We start from the raw sequence: 19523 nt of genomic DNA, 5'->3' as shown, positions 1-19523 counted from the left end.
ACAGCTGTCGCAGCCAATGAGGAGGGATAATCCCCAGGGAGCCAAGGCTCTCTTGCACATTGCTGGATTGCGATGGGGCTCAGGTAAGTATTATGGGAGCAGGGGGACTGCTGCACACAGAAGGATTTTTTTACTTTCAGGCATAGAATGCATGAAGGTAAAAAATCTTGAACCTTTACAACAACTTTAATTTCAGGCAACTAACACTAAAGACACTAAAATACTATCTGAGGTTTTATTTAGCATTTGCTTACCTACACTTCCTTCTTTTTTTTTAGCCATACTTCCTCGGTGGTTTTTCTGAAAGAGTTTTCTTTCTTTCCTCTGAAAAACCCTTTGAGTTACATTGTGGTTTATCCACTGCTGCATATTAAAGCGGTAGTAAACCACAGCTTGCAAAAAAAATAAAAAATCAGGGCTGCTCTGTGCAAAAACACTGCACAGTGGAGACAAGTTTGACATGCATTGCATACTAGCACATTATGAAGAACTTACCTTAAAACAAAGCCCTCCAGCTTCAATCTTTACCCGGTCTTCCTTCTAATGCCGAGTCGCAATGACGTCACTCCCGCACATGCATAAGGTAGTCTCGGGCCACGGCACATTGCTCTGAAAGAATGGCATGGGTATGCCGTTCTTTCAGAGCACATGCTCTGGCTGTCAAACAGAGTGAATATCTCCTAAACGGTGCATGTTTAGGAGTTATTCATTTTACTTACAGGTAAGCTTTATTATTGGCTACCAATGAAAGGGGCATTTGTCCACTGACCCCCAATTAATTAGACTTAGGGGCACCCCTGTCTGTCTAATCTCCATCTAGAAAGTAATTAGAATAATGATGTAATTATTTAAAGGTTTTTATACTATACATGCATTCATTGTATCAGAATGTATATGTACGTATTACTACTGCAACCATGCTTCTGTACAATCTAGTATTTGCACAGTCTGCTATGGATATAGTTATGCACTGGGCCCACTCCACCTATCGAGTTCTATAGCTAAACTCTGTTGGCAGGAATGATGACTTAAGTCGCATAAAGTAATACCCTATTTGTATAGAAAGACAAAATCAAAGATTAATGGACTTTGTTAACCAAACTATCTGAATGTATTACTTATACACTAATTTATACAGTGAAGGAAATAAGTATTTGATCCCCTGCTGATTTTGAATGTTTGAGTTTTACCGCTGAGCTCCTGTAACTGGCCTGATAGGGGCATGCTAGCGTGAGTGCCTGGAAAACCTTCCCCACATCTTTTGCGGGGTGTCTGGGGTTCCACAAGCTGCTATCTCTCTATGGCAGCCGACATATTTCCCCACTGGCTACATTTACAACACCCTGCAGAGTGTGTAGGCAGGCTAGCCCAGGCTGGGGAAGGGATTTATAGGTTGTGCCTCTGTTCCCGGGTTTTTTGGACCCTGCCTACCCACCCTGTAATATAAATATATAGGGGGTTAAGGCTGGGTCCAGGGACTCCCTTCCAATTCATAATTGTGGAGCTACATAGGGGGACTGTCCACCTGAAGACATCGTAGGAACCATCAAGTCATGGATAAATGCCAGAGATGGACTAACTCCTTGTGAGGTATGCCTGGCCCACCAAATTGAGTTAGTCAGGAACGTTATGCTGTACTATTCATGTTGAAATGTGTTGCAAAGTTGTTGGTAAAAGCTGCAACCCAGGTATAAAAGATTCCTTGTACAGCTAATAAAACTAGATGATATATTCTTACCATGAAAGGGCCATTATTTTGCCTCAGTCTCGAGCATTCAGAATGTCATATTGGATAGCTGAGTAAGGTAAGCAAACCAGTAATGCCACCTTGTCACATGTCATGTGACAAGCACATACAGTATGGAGCCATTTGATGCTGAAATGCAGTATTTTCTTGTATTTAGTATTTTAGTATTTGGTAAGGCCTTGGAGGACAGCAAAGCCTTGTGGAAAGAGGAAAAAACATGCAATATAAAACATAAGTGAACTTTTGGCCAACTGCAGCAATCAGACCACTTTTCTAGGGTTTCCTGAAAATGTAATTACACAACTCTGCACACAGTGACTAGTCATATAACATTGATCACTGAACTTTTGGATCTCCCCAGGGCACATTAGTTTACATCTATGTCAATGTTCTGCATTCACCCACAGTACAACACCACAGTAATTTATTAATTTGCTATATTTTGTTACTGTGTTCAAAGTGAAAGCAGCCATGATCTACAACATTTGTTGTACTAATCTGGTGCAGCTGTGCATGATAGCCAATCAGTTTCTAACTTCGGCTTGTTCAGTTAAGCTTTGACAAAAAACATGGAAGCGGATTAGTCTCTATGTAGAGGCGCACCCAATTTTGCAGCTTTGGTAAACCAACCCCATTGCCTTTTATTTTTCTCTACCTCTACTGAGATACTGATGTTATGCTGCGACAATATTCTCCGGCTAGCAGGGGGAAAGCTAAAGCCAAGCAACCCATAGACTTCTATGAGAATCCTGAGAGTTGTAGTTTGAGACAGCAGCCATATAATGAGACGAATAGACTCCTTACTCTACAGATCCCAATAGGCACTGTGCAGTAGGAGTGGAGAAATGATTTTTATTAGGTTGGCTGGGAATGTTAGTCTTCCTGGCACTAAGGGAGTGAGAGAGAGCACCTCTGCCTAGATATTAACCTGTCAGTGGGAGACCATATCAGCAGAGATCCAAGCCTGAGACTGGGGGTGAGGACACCCGGAGGCAGTGCAGCCACCCACATCACAGCACCTGTACCACTGCCGCAAGGAGAAAGAGCGTCCACTCACCCTCTGCTTCCCACTGCTGATCACCTGAGGTTTTCGCTGAGAGTCAGAGGGTGCCCCCCTACTACAGCAAGAGGTCTTCACAGCATCCCAGGGACTGGTGAGAGGGCTATTCACCCATATTACTACTAGGAGGGGCTGAGCCACTGAGAGCAGGACAACAAGTGTACCCAATCCATACTGCATCCTTGCTGCACTCTATACCACACTTGTTTAAAACTGAGACTGCGCTTATACCAAACCTATAATGTATTATACCAAACTTTTACTATATCTAAATCTACCTTGCACTTGTGCTGGGACTATACTATACCTATACTGTACCTAAGCTGCATGCAGGTTGACTGGTACTGGCGTTAAGTGAACTAATGTTCTTAAAGTGTGCTGATGATAGCTAGCAGAAGAAGATCTCAAAGGACTGCCCCTCCAGTAATAATTATTCTACAAGCCCCCTTTGTTCCCTAGCTCCCGCCACTACCATCCTCTTTTTCTTTTGGGCAGTGCATACCCAGTTGGTCTAGGACTAGTATCACCGCCATAAATGTACTCTGGCAGTATAGTTCTAGCACCTAGTGGATGAACTTTACTACTGCTCTTACTACTGCTCACTGCTGCACTTGAGGTGGCCTTGCTACTATTTATGCTGATCTGAATGCCAAATGTCATCTTATGTCTAGTCCTTACTGTTAATAGCTTTGTATGATAAATTGTGTTATTACCATGGTTAATCCATTTTATGCTTGTCTAGTTACCAACTACATTGGGTGACCATATAAGTTTTCCTTTACTACTGGTTTGCTGCCTGTTTTCATTAATATAGTACCAGGGGTGGACTGAAAACTCATGGGGCCCCCGGGCAATAGGGGATCATGGGGCCCCTGTGTCCTTGCCCAAACTCAAAAAAGCCTATGAAAATGGTACCAGGGGCATCTCATGGGGCCCCCTTCTGACCCTGGGCCCTCGGGCAGTGCCTGAGTTTCCAAATGGTCAGTCCGCCCTGTATAGTACTACTCTTAGGCACTAAGTATTACAGTACTTTCAGTAAATTTCTGTGGTGTTGTATGTTTGTACAAGCAACCTGGTGTGTCAGAAGTTCTTGAGAAAGTCGGGGCAAAGAACAGAGGAGCTATCCTATCCAGCAGCTCCTACGTGGTATTGCTACACTTTCATAATTGTTTTTGCTTTAGAATGGATCTGTCAGAGTTGAAATGAGAGCATGTATACGTAGTGCTTAGTGTACAGTGACAGAGCTCTAGAGTTACCTGCTGTTTTTCTGCTTCATCGAAGGGTTAAAAATCCTTACAGAACTAGATCAAAGTAAGGTACTTTTTATGCTTAAAATGTTGCTAGTTGTTTGAATTTTTAAATGCTTAAAAGTATGCATCCATGCATTTACACTATTATACCATTCATAAAACAATACAAAAAAAGGATAGCATAGGAATTACTTTGTTTTCTGTTGTGTGAGTTTTATAAATACCTTCTCTTGAGTATCTTATACTAATACAGCATCTGTAAGGAGTATCATGGTCGCATACTGACGTCACTTCAAGTCAACATAAATGCATGCAATGAAACATGACTAAGATTGATTTGTTGTTTATTTGTGTATCCTTAGGTTTCATTTATGGGGTCACTATGCTACTCATTTTCTCAGTTAACTGCAGCGACAGTGCAAACAATTCAAGATATATTCTGAGACAGATCTTCAACAAAAGCTATGAAATGCTAATTGACGCTGAGGCCCTGTTTCAAACATCTGTAAGTACCATATGATGCAGATAACTACTGTATGCATGACAGGTTTGACATATCACTTATTTAGTGAAAGCTCAATGTTGTAAGTTGCATTGTAGAATGACTACTGTAAAATCACTATTATATGGAATTCAAGGAAACTAAACCTTTAAACCCACAGACAATCTAATAACAAAATTAAACTGTATTTGCTAACCAGATGTAAGTTTTGAGCTAATTAAACATTTTTGCACTTTCATTCTAATTCAGCTGGAACGTAAAGATATACTGTCCCTTTGCTCACCCAAGCCCCATATATACTCACCTTACCAATGCTCCTGCTCTGCTCCTGTCTCTGCCACAGCCAAAGAAAATGACTTTGCTGTGACCACCTCCCCTGTGACAGTTCTTGGGTGTAGAAGCCAATCGATAGGCCCAAGCACTATCACATGATGTAGGGAGTGATGTTACTACTTTCCCCACCCTCTGACACCAGACACTGAATTTCAGTGCTGTCTGCGGCGGAGGCAGGAGCTGGGTGGGAGACAGTGCCTTACTAGTGTAAGGTGCTTACAACCAGAGCAGGAGTTGTCCTTTACAAACCAAAAATTCCCATTGTATGCGTTCTTGGAAATGGTATGAAGTAAGTTGATAGTGTAGCAACTACTTGGTGGAAACCAGTGCCAACACAAATCAGAACCTTTTTTTAAACAATATATTTTGTTGAACTTTTCTCATGTTTTCAACAGAACATTAATCACCAACACACATAGAATCTTCAAAATAATTTCCAAATGTTTATTAAAGCGATCACATCACAGTGTAAAAGTGCAACCTTTCAAGGCCAAACAGGACCCCTTCAACATGCATGTAACAAGTTATCACATACCCAATGAAGGACTTTTGACTGGCCTCAAAACATTGCACTTTTGCTGCTGTGATGTGATTGCTTTATTAAAAATTTGGACAATACTTTGGAGATCCATTGTGTGTTGCCAATATACTGTATGTTCTGTCCTTTAAAAACACACAGTGCTACAACTTAACAGTTTTTTTCTATCAATGAAGATAAATTGAACAGTACAGGTGTTGGAGAAAATAATGGAAACACCAGGCAAAGAACAAAATGATTACCTAATATAGTGTTCAAGAACCTTTGGCATTCAAGACGGCCTGAATTCTCGGAATTCAAAACATTAACAATAACATATAAAGCATATGTCCCCAATTACAACACCAATCTTGTCTCAAAATATCACCCAATCCATCTTCTGTGCTCCTCCAACGACCTCCTGCTCTCTAGCTCCTTTTTCTCCTCCTTCCATGCCCATCTCCATGACTTCTCCAGAGCCTCCCCCATCCTTTGGAACTCACTACCCCAATCTATCCGACTATTGCCTACTCTGCTCACTTTTAGGCGCTCTCTGAAAAACTATCTCTTCTGGGAAGTCTATCCTGCCTTCAGCTAATAAACAAATCTTCTATTTCTCCCATCAGTTCATCCCCCACAGTTATTACCTTTTGTACCACTAGCCCCTTCCTCTTAGATTGTAGGCTCCAAGGAGCAGGGCCCTCCTAACCCTCTTGTATTGAACTGTATCATTGCTGTATTGTATCCCTTTATATTGTAAAGCGCTGAGCAAACTGTTGACGCTATATAAATCCTGTATTCTAATAATTATATTAATAAATATAAGTCTTGGATGGTGGATAGTGGAATCTGATACCACTCTTCATGCAAAAATTGTTCCAGTGCTCGCAGGGTTGCTGGAGGCGGAGAACAAGCTCGACCCTTGTTCTTCAAAATTGACCATGATATTGAGGTCCGGCGTTGGATTGCGGCACCCTGGGAAGGTGCAATACTTCACCTGCATGCTTATCAAACCACGATTTGACAACACCAGCTGTGTGAATAAGAGCATTATCATCCTGTAAATGGTGCTGTCAGTGGGAAACAATGTCTGCACCATGGGGTGCACATGGTCAGCCAACATTTGTACATATTTGCTGGCAGTGACTCTACTTTTCAAGGTGATGATGGGGCTTGCAGTATTCAAGATTTGGCTGCCGAAACCATATTTGCGCCACCACCTTGCTTTACCGTTGGCACAAGACAGTCCTGGTCATAAGCTCGGGACAGTGTTTGCCACATGTAAACACTCGATTGTCAACACAGTGTAAAGCTTAATTCATCAGACCATATTACAGTCTTTCATTGATTGATTTATGGGTGTTGCACAACCCCCTCCTCTTCTGAGCTTTAATATTGGTCACTAGGAGTTTGGCAATTGCAGCTCGCCCATGAGTGTTTTGCTTATGGAGTTCCTTTGGCACAATATTTTTGGATACGGGCCTTTGAAGACTGAGATTGAGCTCTGCAGTCATTTTTGTAGCAGTTGTTTTCTTGTTCTGGGTCACACCAACAATTTGCCCTCTTTGAAGCTCAGTAAGCTCGGACATGACTCCGTATTACTAGCCGTGCTAGGAGTGAATGACAAAGGTGAGGCTTACCATCTGTAAGCTAGGTGTCTCATCACACAGCGGAAGCTAAAGAATGTTACATCACTTCTGCTGTCAACGCATCACTTTCACACCTGCAAATCATGTAGTGTTTCCATTTTTTTTGTCTAACCCCTGTATATATCCTCTGTTATTTGTATTGTCCACAATGAAGGCACTTCATATATGCACATCTCTTATGAATCAAAGTGTCAGGCTATAATGTTCAGACTCCAACAATTATTTTCCAGGGCAGGTTTGAATGATTTGTGACTATGAAGACATTTTGTTACTACTAATGACCTTTTTATGCTCAGAGCTGCCATCATTAATGATTAATTTGAGCGGAGATTATCTCAGGGTAAAAAATATTTGAAGCATTAACGTTTTCTATATATGTTTAGTTCACAGAACACGGGATTTCTGAGGAAGAATGTAACAACACTCTGGAATGGTTTATGAAACCAAATATCTCTAATCTAAGGGATACTGAAAAGCTACTAAAAGAGATAGACAGAATTCTGAATAGTTTCCACAAAGCCTTTAAGGACCTAAAGAATGAACATACAGATGAATATACACATAAGAAAATGATCACACTGGCTCTATCAAGCATAGAAGCACAGCGAAAAAACATTCAAAACTATCTAAAAAGAGAAAATGGTGTAGATGAATCTGGACCTGCAATACCTGATAGAGATTATTATCAAAAAAAGCTTGATTGCTGCATACTATCAAATAATTACATGGAGTTCCTAAGAGATGTCAACAAAGAGTTAAAGAAACATAATCAGCGAAGGAAGAAAAGAAATAAGGCTGTTCTGGGTTACTAACACTAATTTTAATATCAAACTAATTTTTTCAATTCCTTCCGTACAACATGTATTTTTGTTTGGAAGATTGCTGCTTTTAACTGTCTTGAACACTCAGGATTTCAGCCAGTGAAAACAATGGACATAAGGTGTTTTTAACTAACTAGTGAAATTGAATGTGTAAGATTCTAAAGGGAAAATTTCCCTTCATTTCCAGACAGGAGAGAAGGATCTGAAGTCTTCAATGGGGCATGGACAGCAACAAAGAAGGTTTGGCTGGAGATGGTATTTAAGTTATCTACAGACATTAGATGGCATGCAGGCATGATCCAAACTTTCACACACATGCAGCCTCTTGGAGAGGGCATTGTTCAGAAACCTCCAGCACCAAATTATCTTGAGGGAAAAACAAGAGAGATTGCCTTGCAGAATTCTACAAACTCACTGGTTCTTTCTCAGAGATTGTCTGTCAATGTCAGGGAACACATACAGACAAGTACCATTTCCAGGAAATGTTTTACATTATATTTACTTTATTAGGCCTTTGTTACATGGAAAGTATTTGGAGCAAAAATGTGTAAAAACGGTAGAAGTAACATGCATTTTATTCTTATTTATTATCATAATTTTAGTATATTTGATATGTACAATTTATTGCAGAAGGAAGCTGCTCAATCTGCCATATTCTTGGTTTTGGCTACAGTGCAGAATCTATGCTGAAGTGATTTGAACAAATGATGAAGAAAGAGTCTATTGCACTATCAAAGCATAGTTACTTATTTGTTTCTAATGAAATCAAATTAAATCCATTTGAAAAAAGACAGGAACTAAATGATGATTCAATAATTCAAGGGCACATCTTAAGGATCAGACCAAGCAAAAGAACAATGGGTCGTGTGTACTTGCACACCTCTTTGGACCTACTCTGCTGTCTTTGCAATAGTATTTACCTTTTTACAAGCACTATGCTGAGGAAAAACAGAACATTTTACTTCTGGTATCCAGAAGTTTATTTCTGCACTTTGATGTTGACAGTGGAACAAAATATTGTCTATTTAAGATAATTTCCTGTGAAGACTAGTTTTCTTGGAATGTGATCAAGGAAGGATATAGGACATAGAACTCCAGACAGTTATATATTTATTACAAAGTCATGAAATGTGTTTTAAATGCAGTTAGTATAAATATATTATTTTTACTTGATTTCAGCCTCTTGTAATCCCCTGTACAGCAACATTGAACTGGGAATGTACTTAAGGCCAATCAGGTATCCCGCGTCTGCAAGCACTGGCAAGGAACATGCATGCTGACAGGATGACAGCCCACATGGAAGAAAAAAATATTCTTCCCAAATATATTGCCATATATTTGAAATACTACAATTTTGTCATATTCAATATACTTGAATATGCATGCTGAAATGCATTTTTATGAAGAAAAAAACAGAAGAATATATTTAAAATATATATATTTTTAAAATATATTCTTCAGATTTTTTTAACATATAAAAAATAAATTTTTACATAAATTTTTACATATATTTGTAAATGCATTCCAAAAATGTAGATTTGTATTTTTAAAGACATACAGTATATTTGAAATGTATTTTTAAATTATTTTTCATATATTTTGTAATAAAAACTAATTTGAACATGCAGTGTGTATATATATATATATATATATATATATATTGAAAAATGGCCAAAATTGTAGTATTTCAAATATATGGCAATATATTTGGGAAGAATATTTTTAAAATATATTTCAAATATATTTTTCTTCCATATGGGAGAGCAGAGAGATTACCTCATTAGTCTGTTACTGCTTGCATACAAAAGTAGTGAAGCTGCACACTGTTGATCGCTTGCGTATAAAAACTTTATTTTTCCAACAGTAACAGAGAAAATAACTCCACCTTCTGTACTTCTGCTCTTGATGCATATTTCCACCTACTGGGGCTTAACCATAGAGCAGGCTGCTTCATAATTAAGCCCCAGTAAGGGGTAAAATGCATCTGATGGTGGATGTACCTAAATGCAGGCCATAGACGGGTCATTTATCGGCCGAATTTTCGTCCGCACGAAAAATCGGCCGATATTCACGCCGTTAGTGGGGCAATGCCGTCGACCGTTTTTCGTGGATCTTCTCGTTTCTTTTCATCGGTCATGCTGGAAAATCCACAAAAAAATGGCCGTTTTTCGTAGACATTGGTGGCAGAATTGGCAACGACCGATTTTTCGTTTATTGTCAACAATTCGGCCAATAAACAGCCCGTCTATGGCCTGCAAAAGTTTCTCTATTACTGCTAAAAAAAAAACCATTTTTTGTACACATGGGACCAGCAGTGTGTGACTTTTGTATGCAGTCAATAATGGAGCCTGAGGTTTGCTAGCACCCATAGCTGAAAGAAGAGAGGTACAGGACCTCAGAGCGGTACCAAAGATAAGTGAGTGGAGTCTATTATTGCTGCTTCACTGTCTCATCTCAGGCTGTCGGCAGGGAGGTGACCGAGCTATATTGCTTAGTTGCAACATAGGAAAATCAAGATTGTGTAGGTAGGGTGTGTATATTTCAGGAATGAATGGGCAGAAATACAAAACCTTTGGTGGGTAAGTCAGTTCACAAATATGTATTTCAGGAATATACTTAACTGTTTACCAGGAGCTTGGCTATAACGCGCCCCAAAAGCACCCCATACTACCTGAGGAAAAGGGACCTAGTGTGACTATGGATGGCTGCCATCATTGTAAACATACCTGAAATAAAGTCTATAGTATGCACTAGTTGGAATCAATGACCACAAAATGTCAACAGTTTCAAGGAGCAGTTAAGACCCACATCTTGTCTATTGTTAGATTGCAGACATAGCACTATAAAAATCGCTGTGCTTATAGAGGCTCTGTTCATAATTAATAATGCTTAAAGAACTTTAGGGGACAGGATGTTAGAAGTCTGCTAAGGAGTCTGCCATCTACAGTTACGCTCCTTCCTTGGCACTGATTTGAAGATAAGCCTTTTTGTATCAGTATTTTATTAAATGTGTTGCTGGCACAACTGACAAATGTGATAAAGTAAACTGTTAATCTTATCAGTTACATGGAACAAGATTTTCAGAGCAGTTTATAAATATATTATTTATTTATATTATATTTTTAATAGAAAAAATATATTTAAGGCATAGGGGTCTATTTATCAAAGATTAGTTTTGAAAATTTGAATAAAGATTGATATTATTTATGTATAATGTATGTTTATATTTGTTAAATCTGTTATGCTCATATAAATTATTTATTGTATTTAGATTATTTAATTTAATTTAAAGAATAAAATTAACATCCAATAAAAGTTCAATTTAATCATGAAACAAAAATTGCTTTTAATTTTTTTGTTGACACTTTAACATTTTTGGTTCAGGGGTGGTTAGGTGGCAACATTTTTTTTTTATTCAATAGTTTTTATTAAGGCAAAGATGAAAAAATACAAACATCCATCAAAGGGACTGATTATAGTAATAGAATTGGTGCCAACAAGTACACAGACATCCCAGCTGTAAGTTAATTTATTATTGCAATTCAAGGCTGTTGCAGGACTGAGATACCTGTAACTCAGCAGAGTATAGAGAAAACTCTGTTCCAGAAAAACCCAGATCCTTGGGCAAATCCACCATTTATGGAGCATAGTGCCCCTCTTCTAACACCCTCTGAAGCAATGTAAAAATATGTTTAGATATATTTTTGCAAGGTGGGAAGGGACCAAATACTACCTAGTTAGAACCTTGAGGCTGGCTTCTAATATGGAGACATTCAGGACACCCCTAAAGGAGGATGGAAGCTGAGAGTACCAAGAGTCCAACTCAAGGTACATAGAGAGGTCCCTGTCCCAAGCTATCATGTATGGCAACTTATGGGAGGAAGTAAACAAAAGCTCATAGAACAAAAGATATCCCCCGTAGGACCTGATCTTTAGTACACCACTTTTCATAGGCTGCCAAAAAGGGAGGGTTGCAGATCTGGAGAAATCATATTGTCTCAGATTGGGGCATCTCAAAATTAGTGAAGCAATGTTGAATGGTAAAAGGTCCCATGTGAGTAAAGAAATGGCCAATACAATAAAGACCCTTACTGATCCACCATTGGAATGCCCTTATGTCCACACCTGGGGGAAATTTAGGGTTGTGGAATATGTGTGTGAGAGGGGTGCATTCTGATACATTAGAAAGATAGGTTCGCAATTGGTCCCATAGTTTGAATTAGTGTGATAGCATTGGGGCCATAACTGGGAGTCTGTCTTTCAGGGATCTCCATAAAAAATAGTCTATCATGAAAGGGTGTATAGCTTGTCATTCTATATAAACCCAATCTGATTTTTCCCGGACATAAGAGAGAGTTGCACTAGTTGGGCATCCTGATAATAGTTCCACAAATTAGGTATACCAAGCCCTCAATTAGTCCTAGGGGTAAATAGAGCGGTACCAACGATAAGTGAGTGGAGTCTATTATTGCTGCTTCACTGTCTCATCACAGGCTGTGGGCAGGGAGGGACCGAGCTATATTGCTTAGCTGCAACATAGGAAAATCAAGTCTGTGTAGGTAGGGTGTGTATATTTCAGGAATGAATGGGCAGAAATACAAGACATGAGTGACATGATAGTTATATTGTAGACGAAGTCTGGTGAGGACAGTCAACCAATGGTTTCTTAAATATATTAGATACTTCCACAGCAGTGATTCCATTTCCAGGCTCTGTTCCTATACACCTGTAAGCTTTTGGTGTTTACACTCACCTTTGCATGTTCCACCACTCTTCATAATATAGAACATATTTTGCACAATATAAAACTAAGAGAGAGTAGGTAATCCTGAAAATAGCCACAATGGACATACAGTCCCATAAACCTCACCACGAATATATCACCAATTGACAAGGGCATAGATAAGGGAGGAGTATTGGAGTCCAAATGCCCCCCCCGAACCCCCCCAGAGAGTTTGTCCATGGTGCAGGCTAGTGGCCACTATAAAGGGTGGGAGCCTCACAGACCATGCATCCTTTTGGCAACTTATCCCCCCCCCCCCCTTCCCCAGCCTTGGATGGATAGCTTGGTCAGGAGAGAGGAGAAGAGGAATCTTATAGGCTGCATAGTGCAGGGAGCCAAAGAAAGTTGGAATACAGTGTTGGTTGCTAAATAGTCACTATGTTAATGATGTTCTTCCTGAAAGTAGGTTATGTACAGAAAAACATATGTAAAGGAAGAGTTTCATTTTTTACAAATGATTGTGCTGAATTTTGTATGTGTCTGTCGGACTCTTGATGTGGCACGGTAATTAAAGCCTATGTTGTGTGTGCAAGAACTGTGCAGTATGTTATCATGAACACAGTGGGTAAGCTCAAGAATTTATTATTATAGGCACTTATAAAGCATTATCAATTTACGCAGCACTTCACATATACAGTATATTGTACATTCACATCAGTCCCTGCCCTCAAGGAGCTTACAGTCTAAGCTTCCTAACTCACATACTAGGGCCAATTTAGTTAGGAGCCAATTAACCTACCATCATGTCTTTGGAGTGTGGGAGGAAACCAGAGTCCTGGAGGAAGCCCACACAGGCACAACATGCAAACTCCAGGCAGGTAGTGCCATGGTTGGGATTCAAACCAATGATCCTAGTGCTGCGAGGCAGAAATGCTAACAACGTAGCCACTGTGCTGCCCCTTTAGCTATTAATTACCAGTACTCCTGCTGTCAGTCTTACTGAATGTACCCATAATGGTTGCACAGGATCCAAACCTACCCTATTGTAGCAATATATGTGCTTGTTACATGACAGGTGACAGGGTGGCATTACTGATTTGCTTACCTTATTCATCTATCCAATATGACATTCTGAATGCTCGAGACTGAGGCAAAATAATGGCCCTTTCATGGTAAGACTATGCCATGAGTTTTATTATCTGTACAAGGAATCTTCTATACCTGGGCTGAAACATGTACTAACAACTTTGTAACACATTTCAACATGAATAGTACAACATAACGTTTTCTGACTAACTCAATTTGGTGGCCCAGGCATACCTCACAAGGAGTTAGTCCATCTCTGGCATTTATCCATGACTTGATGGTTCTCCGGTGTCTTCAGGTGGACTGCAGGGTACAGCAGTCCCCCTATGTAGCTCCACAATTTTGAATTGAAAGGGAGCCCCTGGACCCAGCCTTAACCCCCTATATATTTATATTACTGGGTGGGTAGGCAGGGTCCAAAAAGCCCGGGAATAGAGGCACAACCTATAAACCCTTTCCCCAGCCTTGGCCAGCCTGCCTACTCACTCTGCAGGGTGTTGTAAAGGCAGCCAGTGGGGAAATATGCCGGCTGCCATAGAGAGATAGCAGCGCGTGGAACCCCAGACACCCCACAAAAGATGTGGGGAAGGTTTTCCAGGCACTCACACTAGTATGAACCTATCAGGCCAATTACAGGAGCTCAGCGCTGAAACTCGCACACATCTGCACACATTACACACATGGATGATACGTCACTGGGGATAAACTTGGCGGAAGGTGTGGTGGAAGTAAACAGTTGCCACAGGTAACCAGGGACTGGTATCAAGTGAACAAGCAGCCTATTGTGATGCGTGGTACCTGGTTTAGCTGAGGTGTTTCCCAGTAGCAAGGTGGCCGGTGCACTGACTCCCTCCCCCAGCGGTCTACTTCCCAAAACTTCCTGAACCAAACCCCTGTTTTGGAGACAATGGTCTTGCCGCACGGTACTAGGAGAGTTAATAGAAGCACACATGAGGTCCTTACTCGGTGGGACCCCAATCTATCACTAGGAGTGAGGTGACTGAGGTACAATGGACAGGTAGAGCAAGCATAGACTCAGTGGTGTCCTTCCTAATGCAACAGCTCACAGACAAGGTGTGCAGGAACACAGGACAGTGCATACACAGTAAAACTCTGTAGGTCATACAGCTACACATGGTAGCGTGACTCATCTCTAAATTGGAGTGCAGCCATAAGTTTGATTTAACCTGAATTCCGCCCCTCCTGATCCCAACATTGATGAGCGCGCTCACAGAAACCAAATGTACCCTATGTACATGGGTGATTGACCCTGACCTAGCGTAGTCCACCCTCCTACAACATGGCATAGTTAGTGCGGCTCACCCAGTCCAAAAGCGGACTGAAGCTGCATCCTCCTCAGCTCTGACAAGAGGAGGAAACAAGGGAGGAGGGACACCGCTCTGCATGAGCCGCACTGAAGATCTGAGGTCTGCAGTTTAATATGGATGGAGACTTACAGGGGAGGGGAACACAGTGACCGTAAATGGGGGTGGAGTGGGGCAGGTAACAAGGGTGTACACTTGGAGGAGTGAGTTGGGGGGGTAAGAGGATATGTACTGGGAGGAATGTTTTGAGAGGGGAGTGGACTTATGGTAGAAGGGAGAGTTGGATTTGAAAACCCTCCACCCCACCTTTGAGCACAAGCTCACTCTGCTCCCAAAGCACCCCCTCAGAACATATCCCACACCCTCCTCTACCCCAACTTCAAGCACAAGTTCTCTCCCCTTCCAAAGCACCCCCCCCAGCACATATCTGACACCACCACTCAGGGGCGGACTGAGAACTCATGGGGCCCCCCGTGCAAAAGGGGATCATGGGGCCCCTGTGTCCTTGCCCAAACTCAAAAAAGCCTATGAAAAAGGTACCAGGGGCATCTCATGGGGCCCCCTACTGACCCCGGGCCCTTGGGCTGTGCCCGAGTTTCCAAATGGTCAGTCCGCCCCTGCCACCACTCCACCTTCTAGCACATGTTCTATTCCCCTCTCAAAGGGTCCTCCTAACATATATCCAACCACCTTCTCCACTTCACCTTCTAGCAAGAGATCTCTCCCCTCCCTTCCCCTCCCGAAGTGGCCTCCCCAGCACATATCTGAGCCCCCAACCTTCTAACACAAGTCCACTCCCTCCCAAAGTGCCCCCCTAGCACATATCCAACCCCCTCCTCCACCCCACCCTCTAGCACTTCTTCCCTTCCCAAAGTGCTCCACCAGCACATAACTGACCTCATACCCCACCTTCTAGCACAAATCCTTTCCCCTCCCAGAGCTTCCTCCCAACACAAGGTTTTTTACCTTAATGCAGAGAATGTAGTAAGGTAAAAAAAAACCATTTAATCTTTACAATCACTTTAATGAAAGCATGCACAGAAAAATACTTGAAAACAGAAGGGCACAGGTGTGAAGCCAGCCTAAATCTAAATCACCATGGTAAATCATGTTGAAACACCAAATGGCACTTTACCAGCAAGACAGAAAACTACTTTAGTTGGTTTGTGTAATAGAGTAAATTTTTTCCCACTCATTGGACTACATTACAATCTGAGGTTCACTCTAAGGGCTCGTTCACACTTGACTTTATTTCTAACTCTTGCCAAACTCCCCAATAGCATTTAACAAGCATTAGACAGGCGTTTGTGAAGTGTTTTTAATGCTCCGCAAACGCTCCCAAAACGCCCTATGCGCAGTTTTGAGGCAGTTGATAGGCGTTTGCCAAGCTTTAAAACTGCACCACAAATGCCTATAATGAATTTTAAATGGTATTAACGCTCCGCAACCACGTCGCAACCGCACTGCAAAAGCCGGCCAGGTGTTTGCGGAGCGGCACCATAGACTTGAATGGGAGGCTTTGACTCCGCTTTGACTCCGTGTGAACAGCACTGTGTGCTGCCATGTGCAGAATTTTCAGAGGCGTTTGAGAAGCGTTAAAACGCTTCCCAAATGCCTGTCTGACGCCTGCTGACAGAGCTAGTGTGAACCTAGCCTAAGTATTTGGATCTCAAGTACAGAATAGCAAATTTCTGCACTTGTCAAAGTATTTATTCACTACTTTTCTACTACTTTTCCTATGAAGGAGTGTAGTGGGATGAGGAAAGAGAGTACTTTAGCATAGTGACTTAGCAGATAGATCAAAGGAAAGGGATACATTGAAATACACCATCAAGATAAACCACCAAATGAAATGTAACCTAAACCCAAAAAAAGAAAATAATATGAGCAGTTTATTTAACAGCTCAATGAACAGTAAGCCCATTATACCAACCCGCTTCCCTCCCCCCCCCAAAAAAAACTCCTGCAAAATGTGTCACATTTAAATCCATTAATAGGAGATATAACTTTTACCACTAGAGGGTCTACAGGATAAGGTACATATACTATAGGATAAGTGCATACCATGTTTGAATGACCATTTGGAAGTGCTTTCCTGTACTTTAAATTGCTCTATTGTAAATATGAAACCATCTACAATCCCACTTTTTTTTAACAGTGACCCTTGCCATGTCCTTTTTCCAGCAGTACAGATATATTTTATTTTCTTCTATACTGCTTTGTTCTGTCACCAGTACTGGGGAAAGAAAGAACAGTGTAAACTCCAAACTGTTTTGTCAGAGCTCACACAGGGCTATGTCCTCGACCCCACATGACAGGACTAGACCAATCATGAGGCATGTTTCTTTTTCACTTGGGAGAGGAAGATGAGTCACATACTTAGCACATGCTGAAGTGGTGCAGGAAAGGCGAATAAATGATGCTGGAGTGTCAAGGTCCTACCTTTCCTCAGGGTTTGTGCTGCTAGATGTGCTGGCATCAATCTTGGGTGTCTGCTAAGCATTGTGGGATCCTTTATGCTCTCAGTCCTCTGCAGCTCCTCCCAGGAGGGTGCGGCTTATCACATTTAAGTCTGTCGGTTGCAGCCGTTCTTTGCATTTGTGTCCTGTATGTTGCATTGCACCAAGCTCTTGTTCAGCTCCCGTTGCTCTCCTGGAAACCGACTCGGCTTTGACAAAGACTCCTCTTGCTCTGACCCTTGGCCCATTCTGACCATTCTCTGCTGTATCCCATTACCTGTCCTCCCGTTGCTGAGTATTCTTGCCTACCGTCTTGTATTGTCTGTTCCGCTGTTATCAACCCGGCCTGTCTGACCACGCTATATGTCTTTCTATCTGGCCCCTACCCACTATACGCCATTGGCGGCAGCCGTACCGCAGCTGGGGTTACTCGGGGGTCACGACCTGGTCTCAGGCTGCGTCAAGTCCATCCCCACCATCAGGGGCCCTGGTGAAGAGCAGCCTGGGGCTTAGACTCCGCGTCCTGAGGGACTCCGGTCTGTGGGTCACCAGAGGCTGTCGCCAGTCGGTGTGTGACCTTACCATAAGGCCTGCCTGACCATTCCACCGCTCCAGCCCTGACACGGAGGGAAAGAGGGTTGAGTGACCCTTTTAGTTTCTCCTGCATGGGCAAATAAAATGGCCTCTTTATTTTTTTGGTTCAATAATGTTTTATTGGATTTTACATTAATCAAGCTCAGGGTGTAAATGGTCTTGCAATAATCAGCGACATTGTGCTGAAAAACCCATAAACAACACATCAATATGTAAATTGAGCAGGTAAACGTATTTTCGAAGGGTGACGGTGTGGCCCTCAGGGGTGGACTAACCACTTGGAAACTCAGGCACTGCCAGAGGGCCCGGGGTCAGTAGGGGGCCCCATGAGATGCCCCTGGTACCTTTTTCATAGGCTTTTTTGAGTTTGGGCAAGGACACAGGGGCCCCATGATCCCCTATTGCCCGGGGGCCCCATGAGTTGTCAGTCCACCCCTGGTGGCCCTTTAAGGAGGGGTGAGCTCCCTCTAGGCAAATAAGCCCTTAATCTATTCAGTACTGTATGTTCTCCAACTTGGGAGACTCTCAAAAATATAGAGTTCGGACCACAGTAAACTGGGGCGCCTTGACACGGCCACTGCACCTTACACATATATTTGCAAATTTGTGAGACTAAACTTCTTGTTTTTAATGTGAATTGTTAGACAGGATTAATTTAGTTTTGTTGCAGACTGACTGGTAGCCGAGCTGGAATTTTATGTTTGTTTGTGATATGTGTTGCCTTTCCATGTGCTCTTTACGGCAAAGACCAGTTATAGGTTGGGGTGGTTGCCATTTGTTTGTATAGTTGGTGAATTGGTGTGGGGATGCACTGGATACCTTCAGCTGCCATTGTGCCCTTGATAGGTGTCCCATGCATCCCTGTACCTTTAAGGAGGGATTGGCTCCCTCTAGAAAAACCTGCCCTTAATCTGTCCACTGCTATATGTGCCCCAACTTGGGAAACTCTCAAAATTATAAAGTTAGGACCGTTGCAAACTGGGGTGCCTTGATGTGGCCATTGCAGCTTACACATGTACAGTATTTGCAAAAGTGTTCACCTTAGTCCCTTGTTTTTTAATGCTAATTGTTAGCCAGGGTCAATCTGGTTTTTGTTGCAGGCTGGCTGCTAAGTGAGCTGGAATTTTTTTTGCTTGTGATGTGCATTGCCATTTGTTGGAATACAGTGTTCACGTATTCTGTGCAACAACTACATTAGTATTCAGTAGCGATATATTCTTCTGCCAATAGATGGCAGTGTTTATAAGTTTGTAGGTGCATCTAGGGGATGCTAAACTCTATGGAAATGTGTAAATTAAGTCAGGCCAGAACACCCTACAGATGAGTGGCTAAACAAGAATCAGAACGTTCAGAGCACAATTTCTCTTAGCACAGAGGATGATCAAATCTTACATACACTATATTGGCAAGGGTATTGGGATACCTCTCCAAATCATTGGATTCAGGTGTTCCAATCA

The sequence above is a fragment of the Staurois parvus genome, unplaced genomic scaffold (genome assembly GCF_062004578.1).
Source record: "Staurois parvus isolate SC_StPar_1 unplaced genomic scaffold, SC_StPar_1.0 ptg000840l, whole genome shotgun sequence".
Taxonomy (NCBI): domain Eukaryota; kingdom Metazoa; phylum Chordata; class Amphibia; order Anura; family Ranidae; genus Staurois; species Staurois parvus.
The sequence above is the reverse complement of the archived record's forward strand: the minus strand, read 5'-3'. Positions refer to the sequence as shown.